This window comes from Microtus ochrogaster, unplaced genomic scaffold (genome assembly GCF_000317375.1).
Source record: "Microtus ochrogaster isolate Prairie Vole_2 unplaced genomic scaffold, MicOch1.0 UNK5, whole genome shotgun sequence".
NCBI lineage: Eukaryota > Metazoa > Chordata > Mammalia > Rodentia > Cricetidae > Microtus > Microtus ochrogaster.
Window position 1 is genome coordinate 14,011,470 of NW_004949103.1, and position 16,545 is coordinate 14,028,014.

Genomic DNA, 16,545 nt, shown 5'->3' on the forward strand with positions numbered 1-16,545 from the left:
TGTATTATTCATTTTGTATGAGCTCCCCAGAAAGACAAAAGCAGAGAGAGTTAACATCAATTAACAGGTATCAACAGTGAAGAGAAGGAAGAGAGTGATTATAGATGTAACCAAGGGGTCTTCTGGATATGATGAAAATGTTCTAAAAGTGCACTGTCATAAATATTCTGTAAAGGTGCTTTGAAATAATTGAATCACATACTTAACATATATTCATAAATATTATAGATATAAGTTATACTTCAAATAAAATTATTTTAAACATCTGTACATTTACTCTTGGATAAAATAAGCAAATACTTAGCATATATAAAAAGAGAAGAAAGTATAGCATGGCTTTAAAATCCTGGAAATACTTGGTTCCATGGTTCTAGGCTTTATTTGCTTGAATATCCTAGCATTTTTAAATAATGGATTTCCTTAATAATGAGAATAAATTATTGTTAACTATCATTATCATTACTATTATTATTATTACTTAAGACATCAATGCAATTTGTGTTCTGACAAAAACAAACTACAAGATGGAGACAGGCCATCAAATAAACACTGTAGACATGAATGGGCTGGCTTGGTCTCCAGTGGAGACTTAACCTTCAGATGAGCGTATTTAAGATTTAGTTTGCTCAATCCATCCTTTTTACACATGGTTAATTAAAACCATTTCCTGCTCACTAAGTCCTCTAAATTGTTGTTCTAAGAATCTTCCTGAGAGTGTTGGGGAATGTTTCATCATCTTTTCTGAGGAGTTAAAAGAAGCAAACACCCTAGAAGGAGTGAGTTAAATGTCACATTTTGATATTACATGTGTAAGACTTTTCCAAACAGAACAGAAACAAGATAGAATGTTGAAAGAACAGCCAGGACAAGCATAAAAACAAACACAAAGGATGGAAGACTTCACAGTAGTTATTTTTACCTTGGCTGAAGTGCATAATTTTACTTGGTGTTAAGGGGAATAGAATAGACCCTGCTGTTAAAGACAATTTACTACAACAACAACCTTATACAAAGAATCAGAGTAATCACACCCACATATTAGGTATGGTAGTTCAATTGCTAAGAGGTATGGTAATATTCTTAGATGTAAATAAAGGAAACTAATAATATGCATATTTTATTGGTTAATTTTAAGGTTATATAAGGCTCAAAAATAAGTAGAAGAGACTAACATAAGTCCTATATCGCTGTTGTATTCTTTTAAAAATGATCTGATTTGAATACAAATTGTTTGGTGCAATGCAATGAAATGGCAAATAGAGTCCCCATAGACTCTTCAAGGTTCCTCACACAACCTTCCTCACAAATACCCTGCACCAGATTGGAGAATTTGTGAGAATGTCTGACATCATGTGAGCACATTATTATAATGGTTGATTTTAATTATAAACTTGATTGAACTAAGAAATGCCTACAAAGCTAGTGAGGCTCAATTCTGAGTGTTTTGTGGCAGAACTCCCACACACATGATTAAGGAAAGAGGGGTCTGAATCAATCAATGGTTTCATTAATAAGACGGTATCAAGAGAACGTGGTAAGATACAGGAGAGGGCACCTAGTTAGAGGAAATGGGTCATCATAGTCTGCTACTTAAAGTCCATACAGTTTTGTAGCCCTTCCTTTATGTTCCTTTAAATGCTTGCTGTATGTCCCTTTCACTACATCCTGTCTCCCAAGAAGTAAAGAAAGGCCACAGTCATATGTACTAGCTGTCTGAGCCAACAGAGACAAGGAGTTATAGAGGAATTATAGATTTATCCCTTTTAAACAGTGAGGCCAAGTAGTAACTCCTCCTTTTAAATGGCATGTCAAGAATTTCAACACATAATGTGCAGGTCACTGCCATCCATCATCATAACCCAAAGGCTATGTTTTAATTACATTAGCACTCACTCTTGGTGGTGGACCATCAGTGGGCTCTGAGTATATGAAATGACATATATTCAGTACCATGGTATCACATACAGTTATCTGCACTAAAAATCATTTATGCTGCACATATTTGCCGCTGCCTTTTCTTCCCTTCTGATAATTACATATCTTGTTCTTCCCTCTAAATTTTTAACAGAAAATATACAGTTAAAATCACACAACCTCTGCTTTTTTATTTCATACCTACTTCTTTCACTAACACTTTAAAGTTTCTTCCAATTATTTTCCTGGCATGGTAGCTCATTTATTTTAGTGCTGAATAATAGCCTATTGTCTGGATGTACTACAATTTATCCATTCTGTCCTGAAAGACATTGTGATTGCCTCCAAGTTTGAGCAATTATGGGAAAAGCTGTTAAAAAAAACATCTACCTGTAGGTCTCTGTATGCACATACATTTGGCACTACTTTGAGTAAATAGCATGGAGTTTGAAAGTGGGATTGGATAATGAGAAAGTTTTCAATTTTGTAAATAACTAGTAAACACTGCTGAAATGGCTTCATCGTTCGTCCCCACAGGTAGGAAAAGAAAGAAACTGTTATTACTTCAACTCTTATGGCCTATGGTGTTGTCAGGGTTTTGGATTTGGCCCTTTTGGATTAAAAAATCTTCAATAGTAGCTGATTTTGATTTAATATGCCATTCTATAATGATTATACATTCATCATCGTTGTTTATCTGCTTCAATGCTTAGTTTGTGAGTAAGAATGTTTTATAGCTCATGTATCCATTAATTTGATAATCCCTACTTCCAAACAAATGTTCTGAGCTGCTTTACAAGCTCCCTAATCTCCAGAACAGCCTCGTTTAGATCTTTTCAATCATTAACTTTCGATCCAGTATAAAGTGAACACACATCCTTTTAAGTGCTTTTCCTTTTACTTTTTTAGAAGATCGTAATGAGTATTATAAATCATTTCTGTCATTTCTTTTCCCACTCCAAATCAAGCTTACACACCTCTGATGACTGGCGTCTTCTTTGAGTATTACTGTTATACATTATTGTTGGTCTGTTCTTTAATTATTATTCTTACATGTACATACAGAGATGTAAATACAATCTGCTGAGACCATTCATTGTTACTTCACTGTGTATTTGTTTAAGCCTGACGTCTTGTTCTTAGAAAATCTATCAGGAAAGTCTTCCCTGGAAGAGATGGATTCTTTAGCTCTCTCTCTGACTAACGGCTAATTGTTGCTATCCTGTTATATGTGGGGCCTTGGGAGAGCCCCCAACCCATTAACATGCTGGGTAGTGGGCATCATTAGGATGCTCTTTTTTCAGAAACCTATTGTTGGGATTTCTCAGGTGCAGCTTCCCTGTTTTATACAGGAGATACTCATCCACAGAGGTGTTATTTTGGAGAAGAAGGAAACCACTACAGAAATCCACAATGGGTCAAAATGTACAAAACATCAGATCAAGGATCTACACAATCCCAGATGTTGAATCTTTAATATAGTCTCTACATCTAAGGCTCAGGGACCAGCTGAGAAGATGGGGCAAAAGGTCATAAAAAGGAGAGAAAAAGCACATCTACTGAATATCAATATCTAACCCAGTGAAGAGTAAGTAAAGAATCTCCATTTTCTAGACATTCAATGTGAAAGCTGTGAAATCTGAATGTGTTTGTACTGATGATAATCTTCAGAAAGCATCTACACATATGAAACCTTAGGAACTATCAACAGAATCAATGTGCTTCCTTCTGCCCTTCACTGTTTGGTAGATATTTTATCTAGTAAATTTATTTCCATATCTTCCACCCAAAATAAAAAGTTATTCATTATAAAGAGTAGGGCTTTTTCTTTCATACACCCTATTTCAAATTTATTAGCATAGATAATATTTAGACAATGCCAAAGAGAAAGATTAAAAATAAAAAAAAAATTAAGGAAAATAAGTATTTCTGAATTTCAGTATAATTTTATGGTAGTAAAAACCACCGACAACACAACACTACAAGTTATACAACCTTCAAAATAAGACAGGGCTTCTTGTTGGCTTCAGTTTTTAATGATTTGCACAAAAAAAAAATCCAAAAACCTTCTCTTACAGAGGCAAATGATTCCTCAGAGGTTATCAACAACATCATAGGAGCAAAAGAAAAGTTGCATAATTTAAGGGTATTATATTCTCATCCTCAGGGGAGCGTGACAGCGTACTATTAACATTGTGCATTGATGCTGACGGCCATTGGAAAGCCCCACGTAAATATGGCCACCACAGATCAGTTCCATGGGTGATTCAAATGTAGCAGTTTTGATAACCCTTAATAGATATTAACATCACTTAAACATTATTTATGATGTATATATTTATTTTTAAATATAAAATGGATACTACCTATGGCTTTGATTTATTTGTTATCTATAACACTCAAACTAGCTCATGAGGGATAATAATATTATAAGAACAATCAAATGAAAAATTGAAAATCTCAAATTAATCTTAAATATAATTAGAAGATTTAGTAACTGAATTCATTCTTTAAGTGTTAATTCCAGATCAGGAAAAACGGTAAAGGAAAGAGAAGAATCTGTGGGGCAAAAATCTATAAACTCAGAAATCTCTAAGTGGTCTGCCACCTAACTTCTGCATTGTGCAGTAGGCTATATTGCTTATTACAAGGTTTTGGTCCTCAAATATCAAAAGTATGTGCACAGAATACCTGAAGATGAGGGGAGAATAATTCCTATTGTGTTTTAGTTTAACTTTAAAAATAGTGTTTTAGAAGATATGCTACAAACTGAAGTTTAAATGTGCAAATATTATCAAGCTCTTCTTGGGATTTAATGTCTGCCATAGAATAAACTGGAATAAACTGTATGTAACAGAGCCAAACCACATCACCAACATTTACCCATGCTTAGCTGTTAGGCCAGTTGCAGAAAGTGATACATAATTGTGCCCATTGTAGATCAGAGACCAGGAATATAAAGCTAAAGATTCTAAAGACTTGGAAGACATAGCATTGGGTAAAGAGATTCCCAGTGAACATGAAATTCAGACTCTAAGACCTGAACAAAAAGCCAGGTGTTCATGCTTGTAAAACCAAGGCTGGAAAGTAAAGACAGAAGGATCATAGTAGCTAAATGCCTAGGCAGCCTAGCCAAAGGTAAGCATCAGGTTCCATGAGCAATCATGTACGATAATAATAATAATAATAATAATAATAATAATAATAATAATGTAGAGAGTAATAAAAAGATGATAAATAGTTATTTCTGGCTCTCATACATACATAAATTCCCATAGAAGTACTCATACTTAAAGTATATGTATGTATGTATATATATATTTATGACACACAGAGAGAGGTGGGGGCAGAAAGACAGACAGGAACCAAGACATACAGAGTCACAGAAAGTGGCAGAAAAGAAGAAATCATGAAAGTCCTCAAGGCACTACAAGTACAGAAAATTGTCAGCGATATTCTGGCATTAGCTTCTCTCTCTCTCTCTCTCCTTCTCTCTCCCGTCAAACACACGCACACTCACACAATTATTACACACATGCACACACATACACATATACACACACACCTCTGAAGGCTGACAAGCCTTATCTTAGTTTTGCTCTTGTCAGTCTGGACCAAGTCTTCTCTTCTGTCACTAGCACCCAAGTTAATATTCAGCCATTTCTAGTCTCCATTCTTATCTGAGTAACTCTGGGTAGATATTTTCTATCATCAATGGCATTCTCCTGAATCCGTTTGTAATTAAAACTGTCTACCTGTGATCACAAACTCATTATGTGAGATACAATATAAATGCATAATAACAATTAGCACTACTGTTTATTAAAGAATGACAAGTCAGGCTTGCTTATTTTAATTTTTGAGTTACTTTTTACAAAATTCCTGCAAGAAAGATTTTTAAATTGCTATTTATCTTTATTTCATTTCATTTGTTCTTCCTCATGGCCTGAAAGCCAGGTTCTCAGCACGGAAATCAAAATTAACCTTCCTCCTTCTATGGCAGGCACCTAGGGTAACATCATGATTCAAACGCAGGTGCTGTCTTTTGTGATCATCCATGTCAAATTTTTAGCAGAGAGTGTGAAGTTTCTAAAGACTGAGATAGATGTTCAAGGTACATTTGAGAGGTGTCTGGGGAATGAAATTGCTCACCGTGTAGACCTAGGAATACTGATTAAATTGGTTGGCTAACTTGAAAGACAGGATGAACTACACAATCTGGCAAGTATGTTAACGAAATGACGATGGGCTTATTAAGGCAATATAATTCTCATTTCCAGAGAAATATTATTCATCAGAGAAAGATTAATAATGATGCTTAAATGTTTGGACATCTTCCTACCTGGGAGATGAGCCTAATCCTCTTCTTAAGCAAAGGAGAAACATCACACAAGGGTTAAATGCTGGGACTCTGGGACCTTATACTTCTGAGTTTAAATCCTATGTGTTACTTTTCTGGGTAACTATGTCACCATGTTACTAATGAACTTAGCAACATAGACATTAACTTTATCTTTAAAGCCTGTATCATTAAAGTAACTGCCTTATGAATTTGTCAAGGAAATTAAATGAAAAATGTAGACAAATCTTAGAAGTGTATGTCTTCCTGTCTCAAGAGGCTGAGATAGGACTGACTAAAATTACTAGACAGAAATAGAATGAAACCCTGTCTAGAGCTAAAATATGAGAAGGATGGGGATGTAGCTCAGTGGTAGAGTCCTTGCTAGCATGGACAAGGTTGTGTCTGACCCCCAGTACATTGTCACACAAAATGGTTCATAATTTTGCACCACACCCAGGCTAGAGAAATTATTATTGAAAATACATGCAGAGGACTTTCATGATTCTAAGAAGAGAACTGTTCCTTCCCAATGGAGACAGATATTTCAAAGAAAAAAAATAATAAAGTGTAAAAAAAAAATGAGGAAAGCAAGAAGGGACAGGGCAAGTAAGATCTGAAGAATTTTGGGAGCTGATGGGGGAAATGGGAAAGAGAGCATAAAGATGAAATCCGAGTGGGTATGTGAGACTAGGTACAGGGGCCAAGGACCCTCTGACAGGCATCCATCTGGACTGTGCATTGTACAAACAGCCAAATACTATTTCAACGCCGGCACTAGGAATGCCTTTGTATAGAGGTGAAAAGAAGTCATTTAAATGCAGCTACTTCCATTTTGTTCCAGAGAGATTAAGCCATGTTTGGAGCCACTATTTTCACCCTTTCATTGTTTACCTGATTTGAGTATAATTGGGCTTGATTGGAATCATGGGAAGCCACTAATTAAAATGATTAACAATATCAATAACTGCAAAGGGAATAGAAAAGGATGCCTCTTATTTTTAATGAACGGAACACACATTCTTGCTGCCTGAATGAATAGAAGTTAATTGAGGAGTGACACCAGGTGACGAATTTCTGAAATGTCTATTTTCATGTTCTTAATAAAGGGCACATTGTCTGAAAAGCAATGAGGTATACCCAAATTATAAATCTTAACAAGGTGTTTTGTTCCCTCTCTCTCTCTTTTTCTGACTGAATTAAAACCAATTCTAACCTCAGAATGTTGTCAAACCCCTGGTTATTGAGGCCAACTTCTGCAGGATGCTGTTCTGAACTCTGGTTATATTTCAGTTTCGCCAAAGACCTTTAGATTGTTCTCCTCTGCTTTTATTTACAAAGGTGGTTTCTGCAAATAGGCTTTGAATAGAACAAATTTTTGACAGAGTGGCAGGACACAATACAGGTGCAAGGAGGACTGGACAGGGCACACATCCTTCTCACTATTCATGGGGAAGATACTGGTGTGGCTTGTTTCAGAAATGTAAGTGAAGCCATTTGAATGATGCTTTTCTTCACTTACAATGTTCACTCTTTTGTTCGAACTAAGTTTATCTCTTTACTTCTGGTGCCCAGTGGCTAAACTCTCACATGTTCTACATTTGGTTTTCTTTTCTGGGGGTGTTTTTTAAAAAATACTTGGGCTTACCTTTCCTACCTACTAATACTGAATAGACTGGACTTTTTTATTAGAGCCTACCCACCCTTGAGATGTTATGTTCTGGACACCTGAGGAAGCCACGGAGTTTTGCATTTTACTTCTAGTTACATCTTAACGTTTTCTGTTTCCACTTGTGATGTTATCTGATGGGCAGATAACTAACATTGACAGAGAATGCCCCTCAAGTCCATTCACAAAACCACTCTCCGTGTACTTCCACTAGACATGTTCTTTTCATCTTTTCTCCTCAACTCTGAAAAGGCAGTGAGATAAGACTGTCCAAAGCTACAGGTTCTGCAATTCTGAGAACAGAGATCTGAGACCACTTTCTCTCTCATAACATATAACCACATTGTGATGAGCTGCTTGCTTCAAAAGAAAATTGTCAAGTCTTATTTATTTTTAGTTGTATAATTTCTTCACCCGTAGTCATGTTTGTGCACCACCTGAGGACCTTGTACCCACAGAGGTCAGAGAATGTGTCAAAAACCACTGGCAATGGAATTATGAATGGATGTAGAAAATTATATTGTTGCCAGAAATCAATCCCAGTCCTCTGTAAGAGCAATAATTATTCTAAACCACTGAGCTACCTTTCCTAACCTCCTTATTTCTTACTTTCAAGATGGAAATAAATATATCATATACCACAAAGGACTGCTAAATAGATTTTAAAAATATTCTCATAAAAGCATTCAGAATTTACCTAATCTTCAACAATTCCTCGATAAATTTCAGCTGACTTACAAGTAAGGCTGTGGAAGGATTGTGTTTACCTTCAGATCCCCAGGGCCTAATACAGGGCCTGGCATGGGTTAGACATTTCGTGAGAAACTGTGTCACTGTTTGCGCTGTTTGGAAAGTAAAATTGGCTTTGGCTCTTGATCTTTTCTTTGCGTGGAGTTGGGAAAACAAAGCAAATTTTCTGAAAGTGAAATGCTGTTACCACCGTAGCTCTGCCCACGTACACCCCCACATAACTTGGCCCCGCTGGTTATTTATTGTTTCATGATCTGAACATATAAAGGTTTGGGCACTGGAAACACTCCGTCAATATTTTATGGATTGAATTTTCTCTTTCAGATACTGTCTTCTATTCTTTCAAAGTAAAGCAGAAGATAAAAGTGCACTTTGCTGGGCCTTGTTCACTGCATGGTTTCTCAGGCCTCGCCTTTATTTTCTTTTTATCAAAATATTAGTATTCCGTCACAGGGATATTTTTAATAACAGCAAAAAATAAAGAAGACGGGATTGTTTTCAAACAAGCCTTCTATAAGTGCCAAGTTATATAGCAAACCAACAATAGCATCAACAACAACATAAAAGACATAGGATATCTCTAGGAACATCTAAAGCAGGAACTCTAGAGGTTTGAGTTCACTGTAAAACCCTTCTTCCCCATTTCTCACTCCTCCTAACCACTTCGGCAGTTTTGTTAGCCTTTAGGACGTCACAAACATCATTATAAATATACTACCAGAACTCAAGATGATTCATGCCAAGGGCACTTAGCTAAATTCCTTTATTCACTTTTTCAAAATTGGGGAACACCGGACAGGAAGTGGGAGAAGTGTAAATTCTGTAGATACTCATGTATTAATGAAAAGCATAATAAAAGTGAATAACTATCTCAAAAGAATATAAAATTTTATATATTACAAACAAATTTTGTATGTGTGCATAAATTCATTTTCAAATGTGTCTGAAGGAAAATACTCGGCATTCTAGAAGCTACAAGTTATCAACAAAACAACTCAGTTCTAGGTGAAACTTCAGCTTTGAGTAGTTGGTGAGAATAGTTACAGAAGCCCTAAAAACAAAACAGGTTCCTTAAGTTGCATTTGATTACCTACCCGAACTAGATCAGACTTATAGGGGAAGACAACACATAGCTCGGTTGCATTTGATAGTGAAATCAAAGTGGAACTATGCTGGAATCTGTCTCCATGCCAGACAGTTTTCATAGTCCCTGAATGTGCTGTTTAAGTGTCTGGAGAAGAAAAGGCATTAACAGTCTCACCCAGATGTGCCCTACAAACTATAAGAGAAGAAATGCATAACTACTTGTATAATAGTGATACTATTGGGGTGGGGGTAACCCACAGTCCTTCGAATGGATTCGAGGTGCAGTACACAGGAAGAAATCCATGCTGGTCCTATAAACTTGATCAAAGGTAATTTTTTTTAATAAAGTAGCATTCTAAATGTTTTTATCTATAGACTTAATTAGATAAACCTTTTTCCTTGTGAATGGTGGTAAATTCAGAGATTTATAACTGCTCAAGGTGCCCATAATAATTGACAGGTGAGTGACAAGATGTTGATTGTATTTCCTACGGCTCAGAGAATATTGAAGAATGGGGAATGTTGCAGAGACAATTTAGGAAGAAGGGCTGCAAAATGCCATTTTCTACTCATGAGACAGCCACTGCCATCCCGATCTCATGACAGCTTTAGCAGCTATTTCTCAGCCCTGTGCCTGCGCAGAAATGGATCTGGCAAAAGACATGCATTACCAGATATGAGGCACAAAGAGCTCTGAATTCTACTGCAGCAATGTTTTTGTAATAGATTTGGGGGGACAGGTGTTGCTTCAGTAGAGCACCCACTGGTAACCCCACAAGGCTCTAAAATCAGTTCTAGTTCAGTGTTCACACAGGTGACCCTGTTTATGCTAAATAGATACAAAACAAAATGTAAAACTTTTGATCTGAGAAACAAACTGACAGGGAAGAATTGGGATTGATAGAATTTAGGAGGAACAGAGGAGATAGGGGGAGAGGGCGCCTGAAGACAAAGTGTGTGTGTGTGTGTGTGTGTGTGTGTGTGTGTGTGTACAAATGCATGTACATATGAAATTGCCAAGGAACAAATTCAATAAAAAATTAAAGAATGAACTAAAAAATATAAATATGTCATCATGAATGTCTTCTAGTGGCTTACCTAAATACACAGCTAAGCCAGACAGCCAAGAAAAGTTCATTTCTTTGTCATAAATGGGGCTGACAAGCTTCCCACCTTTCCATTCTTTCTTCAAATCGAAGATGCAATGACTCATCAATAAGAAGTCAATGGAATTTAAGCTTTTGTGTAGGTTACTTTAGAAAACGCTGATGTAATAGGGAGAAGTTGGTTGGATGGTTGTTCATTGAACAAAATAGGACATATCTTACATACATCTTGTTGTGTACATACATATATCTATATCTATCTTGCTGTATATGTTAACTCTTATTTCTTCAGTAATGCATTTCATAAGTTTTCTGATAATGATGAGATGATCTGCTTTGGGAGCGATACGTGCATATTGTCAGTTTCAAAGTATATGCTGACAAAACAACCAAACTTCTCAAACTTACACACATATTTTGTCCATCTATTCCAGACATCATGCTTTAAATAAACAGCGTTAACCTTGAAGGTCAAATGAGACTCAAGCAAAAGATGTGCTAAGCCACCATGGTACTAGTGAAACTAGTATTTATTCTCTAATGCTAATTTCTAAGGATCCTAAACCAGCTTAAGTGGTATGTCTTAATAAAATAAATGACCACTTTAAAATTTAAATGAAAACACTGAATTTTGGCGTTTCTACAAAACATTTAAGAAAATAAATGAGTATTACTATAATTTTTTCCCTGTGGCAAAATAGCACTCAATATATTTTATCTTTTTATTTGAGATTCTTTTTCTGGAATTGCTAGTTTGTGATCAATGTGAGAAATCTGGCCTGTTCATAATTATCATACCCATAAAAATGGAAAAGGGAATTCTCAGGAAGAAATTATATGATGATATGTAAAAATGAGAAAATATTAAAGTTCAGTGATATACCAGAAGTCTGATGTTCAAGCTGATGTGAGCAGATAAATAAAATGAATTCAAATTGAAGTTTATTTACACAGCAGGATTTATTAATTATAGCTATTTTAAAATAATGTGATTTTTGCATATATGTTTGAAAAAATGTTTGGAATACTACCATTAAAAATATACCATGGATTTAGGAGAAGTATAGGGATATAGCCAGGTTCTTTAAGCAAATGCTAAAAATGATCAAAAATTGCAAATAAAAGCAAAATAAAAAAAAAAAAACTAGTGAGAATGAATTCTGCACCTGGTCATGTCTCCACCTTCTTTCCCCCTTATTCTTATGGAGATGTTTATGCCCACTTCAAGGCTTTGCTGAAATATTCAACACAGGTCCTTCTTGGATAAATTCTCCCCTACCTTCTAACGGAATCATAAGGTAACGATGACTAAATGAATGACACGCAGAGAATGAAGTGAAGGTAGACTCTGCTGTATAGATGGCTGATTATTGTGGGTATAGATGACCAATTACTACCCATTCATGAGCTCTGTTCTTGTCTCTCCTCACTGGAGACTATGGAATTGACACAGCTTCTCACCACTTCCTGGCAGATGAAGAAGGTGCACATGTGGTACATTCTTGGCCAGTGAGATATAAGGAGGAGTCAGCTGATTCATTGAAAATGCAATTATATTTTGGGGTATGGGAGACCATGATCAGGAGCAGTATCACCTATCTTGTTGCCCAAGTTTGGAATTAAGGAAGCCATATAGGGATTATGATTGGAAAATGCTCACACGTGACATTGAACCACAGCTTTATTGTGGTTGGTAAATAAAACTGAAGTATTGTTATTTGTTTAAGAAAAAAGTAATTGATTTTCTGTTACAGAGAAAGCAACCACCTGCTATGTCTAAGGGCAGAGCTTCTTTTCCAGTAATTTACTTCAGGCTATGAGTGGGCATTTCTGAGTAATTCTCTCTCCTTCCTGACCTTAAAAATCACAAGCCAGCTCGGGCTTCTCAAAGGCTCAAGTCTGAGAATTCAGGGAACTTATTCATTCTCTGTGCCAATTACAGAAAGAAAAAAAAATGAAAGCACTAATTTTAGAACCCTTGCCAAAGCGTCTAAAAGTGGGGCAAATTAAAACTTCCAAACTCATTAATATCCAATTGTCTAATTACTATACTATTCATATCACAAACAACACAAATCCATATACAGGTAATATGTGAAGACAGTAAATTGTGTATGTGTGTTTGTGTATATATGTGTCAGTGTGTGTTTGTTACTATAGGTGTTCCACATTCTCTCTACCAAGAACAGCCTTGCCTCTGGTAACCTGGTGGAAATGAAGATCAATATAGGCAACACAAAAACCATTTCAGGAAATATCAGACGCCATCAATTGTCAAGTAATTAGAGGAGTGCTTTGGTAAGTGAACAGCTATATAATCCTGACTGCTCAAATCACTGTCATCATTTTATTCGTCCTATTCTCCAAAGGAATCTTAAACAAAGCATGCAGTGATTGCTTTGTTATTTCAAATCTGCCTAGTAATTTTCCGGTGTATTAGAAAAGATGCAATGTTGACATCTTTTGGATGGGGATTGGGCCTCTGCCTGATGAAACTGTTCATCTTCAGCCAACATCATTACTTGGCATCCACACATCTGCTGTTTAAACAATACCACACTCTCTTTGTTTTCTCTGCCAATAATTAACTTAATGTGATAATTCATCTTTATTCAACCTGAAAAAAAAATCAGTGTTAATTCTACATCATGAAAATCAGGCTCAGTCAAATGAAATGAGTTGTCTGTCTTGAGCTTATGCTATTCATGTAGCTCAATTAAATGACATTCCAAAACAAGGGAAGATAGATCAAAACCAAGAGCCTGTTTCTGAGACATCATAGCAGCGTGAATGATACCAGAAGACGACTCCATATCCCACAACAAAAGAGTTATACTATTTACCTAAGTCCTCAAATACTGTTTACTATTATGACAAGTCCAGTCGTTATCAAAAAACGGCCAAGACAATTTCACATGCCCACTTTCCCCCCACTCTATTTTTTATCTATGTTTTTATCATAGTTTCAGTGCTGCTGTATCTTCTATATCAAATTTAAGTCATTCTTACTGTCTCACGGACTTTCTTCTGTTTTTGTTTCCAATACTTTTGTTAAGTTGGTTCGTTTTGCTTTTGCAGTGGCCAGGTCTTGGGCTGGACAATAACTTAATCAACTACTGATGGCCTTTACTCCTAATTATCTGCCTTTATATCCCAAGGGCTGGAATTGCTCAAAGCTTTTCTTAGTCTCCCTTTATCATCCACTCATTAGAATCCTTATATTTAAATTTTTTTCTGCAAGGCAAATGACTGGAAGAAACACTTCAGTTTTTATATGCAAGCCATATACTCTACGTGTCCTAGGACATCTGTTGTTGAATTTCTTCTTCCTTTTTAATATATAGTGCCAGATAATTTGTGGATTCTTCCTTTACCCTACGCCTCAATATAGAAGACTTACTGTGTGCGTCCCACCTTTAAAGTGGAATCTGTAAACTGAAGCTTTATTATATCCCTCAGGGTATTTCTGATCAAACTATTGAATATGGCTTCATCTTTCTACTTACAGTAAAATGAAAAATAATACAACTACTGTATTCAAAGTACAAAAATGTCCTCTAAATTACCTAGGGTTCAGAAAATGCTCTATTTATGAGATTTTGGTATTGGGGGATATTGTCCTGGATAGAAGGTCAAGAGAAAGACTGGACAAACATTGGCTGGTGCTTTGGGGTCATATCTGTGACTCAAAGGTATGCTCACCTATGTAAGTAAGTCAGGGATAGACAAGGGATTAAACAGAAAAGATCTGTGGGAAAGACTCATCCAGGTGTTTACATCCCCATGACAAAGTCAGGAGCACTCTAAAGGTTGTGAGAATATTAAAGCATCAGGAACATCGCCTGCCTAGACTGAAAGGATCATAGGCAGGGCACAAAGAAAAAGCTCAAATATCCCTCCTGGCCAAAGCCAGGCTGATACGATGACTCAGCAGCAAACATAGGCTGCCCTTCAGGCAAAAGATACAAGCTTAAACTTACTGCAGCCTCTAACCTAGAAGTCAGAAGCAGAGCTGAAATGCTGGAGATTCTTGAACTCAAATACAAAAGTGGGGACGTAGAGGACACATAGCCTGAGACACACAGAACTTGTACTCTAATGGAAATTCTACTCTAAGATTCTAAGTTGCCTTTGACTTCTTCCCACCTTCCTTTCCCCTCTCTTACAGTTGAAATGCCTAGCTCTGTCACCCTTGTGTCTGGTTACCCATTATTTGTATTTGGATAGCTTTTTTCTAGACTCAGGGGCAATAAATGGAGAGAAATTTTGTCCAGAACATCCAGAGTGATACACGTCTATCTAGATAGCTTTGGATGATGGCCTTTCAGATTCTGCAGTTGAAAAGATCCTAGGAATTTGTTATAGCAGCTAGGACACTAATACAGTCAGCGCCATCCTGTCAAAATTGTTCTGCTCTCCACTTTTGTCAGCATCGTTCTCCTCCTTTCTGCTTTTCCAAGTGTCTTTGTAATGTAGTCGAAAATTAATATTTTTTCAAACATAGTATTTTTATTGATTATTTAGGAATTTCACATTACACTCCCAAATCAGACTCATGGCAAGGAGCCTGTGCAGTAATCTGAAAACATTTTGATTTCCTTGGTCTGTGCTGCTGCCAATGGCCATGGTTGAGTCCATGTTCCTGTTGTAGCTAGGGGCCATGTTGATGCACCAACACCATGGTATATCTAAATTCTTTCTAAATCAAACACAAGCTGCATAAAATTTAATTCTTTATTTTACTATCTAAGTATCTCCTTCATTGTTTTAATGTACCCTCCATAAAACAGCATTTTTTTTTATTTATGACAAAAGTTTCACAGATATGTCTCTGGTGGCTCTAATGAGGACAGTGGTATAGAGCAAGTGACAAAACTGTTGAATAGCCAAATAATTATCTCATTTTTTCTATATCCTTTGTTTAATATTTGTGGATTTATTTCTCGTGTGTGTGTGTGTGTGTGTGTGTGTGTGTGTGCGTGTGCTGTGCAACACACAAGAGGAATCTACAGAGGCTAGAAGATGGCATTGTATTTCCCAGAACTGGATTTAAAGAAGGTTTTGTGGTATGTGTGAGTCCTAGGAGGTAGGAACCAGACTAGGGTCTGTTGTAAGCACAGTATGTAGTCTTAATTGCTGAGCCATCTTTTCTACCCATACTTTCTTTACATTGAGCCCACATATCTATCTAACAGTTTCTCTCTTTATGAGTCCATTTAAACCTTACATAGATGTTCTATTTAATAAGTATCAGGATTTCTGTGTAAGTTTGCCTAAGCAAGATTGTCACAACACATAGATAAAAATCATAGCTTGAGACAGAAGAAATAAAATACTGTCTCATGACTGTGATTACTAAAGAAACAACAGAATCTGTAGGAATAAATTGGAAAAACTTCTAATCAATATGAGAAGGCCTCTGGGGATATTTTCTCATTATAAAAGTTTCCTCTTTCTTTATAACTTATGGATAATGGATATATTCTATAGAGTTCTCAGACTACCTTTTGATTGTATCAGAGTGATGAATGAGGATTTGCCATGAAATGAATGTTGGTTTTGTAGTTCATTTCGACCTAAAGCATTCTAATAATCATTCTGTAAGTAGAGGAGGGTAAGTTTGGATATCTTCTGAAATCTTTACCTCATTCTCCATAGTAAGTGGCCAGTCCAGAGCACAA

General features: G+C 36.2%; 1 protein-coding gene across 3 annotated transcripts in view; it reads right to left on the bottom strand.

Moving 5' to 3' along the window:
• Kcnip4 (potassium voltage-gated channel interacting protein 4) overlaps window positions 1–16,545 on the bottom strand; it is a 1,047,644-nt gene that overhangs the window by 588,844 nt on the left and 442,255 nt on the right. The window lies entirely within an intron of this gene.